General features: G+C 31.3%; 1 pseudogene; it reads left to right on the top strand.

Moving 5' to 3' along the window:
• Nucleotides 1–220: 220 nt before the first annotated feature.
• LOC114687397 lies at nucleotides 221–319 on the top strand (annotated as a pseudogene).
• Nucleotides 320–2,285: the final 1,966 nt, after the last annotated feature.

Raw genomic sequence — 2,285 nt, forward strand, 5'->3', positions numbered from 1 at the left:
AGTTCTTCACAAAATAGTCATATTACAGAAGATATATGCTCAGTTTCTTTACCTATACAATGCCATAATTTCCTAAGCACAAAGCCCAACACATGTCTTGATTTTGTCAGACAGCTTTCTCTTGAAAATACACATGGCATTTTAAGTACTTTTCCCATCAACCAACACAGTGCCAAAAAAAACCAATCCCATTAATCCTATAATGCTTTTAAATTTAAAACTAAGGTCCTGCTTAGAATATATTAGAATTGGAATGCTATAGAGAAGATGGCCCCTGAAAGAAAATAACAGGTAAATTTGTGAAGTATTCCATAATTTTATCAGTATCTGTCTACAAATTCAGTCCTATAAAAGGTACTAGAAGGAAAACTTCAACTTGAAGAGGTTAACCACATCCAACAAAACACAAAGAATAAATAATATTAAACCAGCAAATTAAAGGAAGAAACACACACACACACAGAGAGAGAGAGAGAGAGAGAGAGAGAGAGAGAGAGAGAGAGAGAGAGAGAGAGCCTACTATAGCATAATTGCAAGAATCAACAAACACTGCTCATTGATAACTCTAAAAGTCACTGTATCTCAATTCCCAAATAAAAATAGACAGAAATTAGCAGAAATGATTTGAAAATAGAATCCATGCTGCAGAAACCAAGAAACACATCTTAACATCAAGGATAGACCTTGTGATGGATGGATGGGAAAAGATAGTACAAGCAAATGGAAATAAGAAGCAAGCTGGTATAGACATTTTAATATCTGAAAAAAATAGATTTCTAATCAAAATTAGCAAAAGAGCTAGTGAAGGACACTACACAATCATCAATGGAAAATTCCACACTTCTCAACATCTATGGTCCAAACACAAGGGCAACCAAGATTCTAAAATAAGCAACACTACATCTTGAATCACATATTGAGCCAGTTGTAGTGAGGTACTTCAATACTCCACTCTCACCAATAGACAAGTCATCCAGGCACAAATTAAAAAGAGAAATATCATAATCCATAAAATGGACCTAGCAGATATTTACAAAAATTCCATCAAAAAACAAAAGAATGTACCTTTTTCTCAGCACTTCATAGAACTTTCACAAAAATTGACAACATACTCAGACACAAAGCAAGTCTCAAAAGATATAAGAAGATTGAAATAACAACTGAATCCTATCTAACCATTACATATTAAAGTTGGATATTATCAACAACAGAAAGCTTTCAAACTCATGAAAAGTGAACAAGTTACCATTAAATGAAAAAGGAGTCAAGACAAAAATAAAGAAAGAAATTAAAGATTTTATTGAATGGAATGAAAATTAATATATTATATATCCAAACTTATGGCATACAATGAAAGCCATTCTAAGAGACAAGTTCATATCACTGAGTGCTTACATAAAATGTATAAAAATAAAATAAAACAAGGAATTCCATACTAGTAATTTAAGAGTGCACCTGAATGCTCTAGAACAAAAAGAAGATATCATAGTCAAAAGGAGTAGATGGTAAGAATTATAAAAATTAGGCTGATATCAATAAAATAGAAATAAACAAAACCAAAAACAATATGAAGCGTTAATGAAATAGTTAATTTTTTTTTGAGAAAAATCAATAGGATTGACAAATCTTTATTTCAAATTAACTAAAAAGTAAAGAAAGAAGACAAATGAACAAAATTAGAGATGAAAAGGCAAACAGACTTAACAACAGACAGTGAAGACATCCAGAGACTCATGAGACCATACTTTAAGAAATTATACCCAACCAAATCAGAAATTCTAAAAGAAATGGATAATTTTCTCTGTACTTATCTACTATGAAAATTAAATCAAGATCAGATAAGCAATTTAAACAAGCCTATATTCCCTCGTGAAATAAAAGAAGTAATTAAAAGTCTACAAACAAACAAAAGAGCCCAGGGCTAGATGGGTTTAGGGCAGAATTCTATCAGATTTTCAATGAAAAACTAATACCAATGATTTCCAAATCATTCCACAAAACAAAAACAGAAGAAACATTGCCCCCTTTTAATGAAGCCACAGTTTCCCTGATATCTAAACAATAAAATGACCTAACAAGGAAAGAATTACAGAAGAATTTCCCTGATGAACATAGATGCAGAAACTCACTATAAACTTCTTGCAAATAGAATCTAAGAACACATCAAAATGAACATTTACAATGATGAAGTAGGATTGTCCAACAGACATAAATAGATAATCATAATCCACCATGAAAACAAACTGAAAGACTAAGATCACATGGTCATCTTATTAGATGCAGAA

Source organism: Peromyscus leucopus, unplaced genomic scaffold (assembly GCF_004664715.2).
Source record: "Peromyscus leucopus breed LL Stock unplaced genomic scaffold, UCI_PerLeu_2.1 scaffold_1232, whole genome shotgun sequence".
Taxonomy (NCBI): Eukaryota; Metazoa; Chordata; class Mammalia; order Rodentia; family Cricetidae; genus Peromyscus; species Peromyscus leucopus.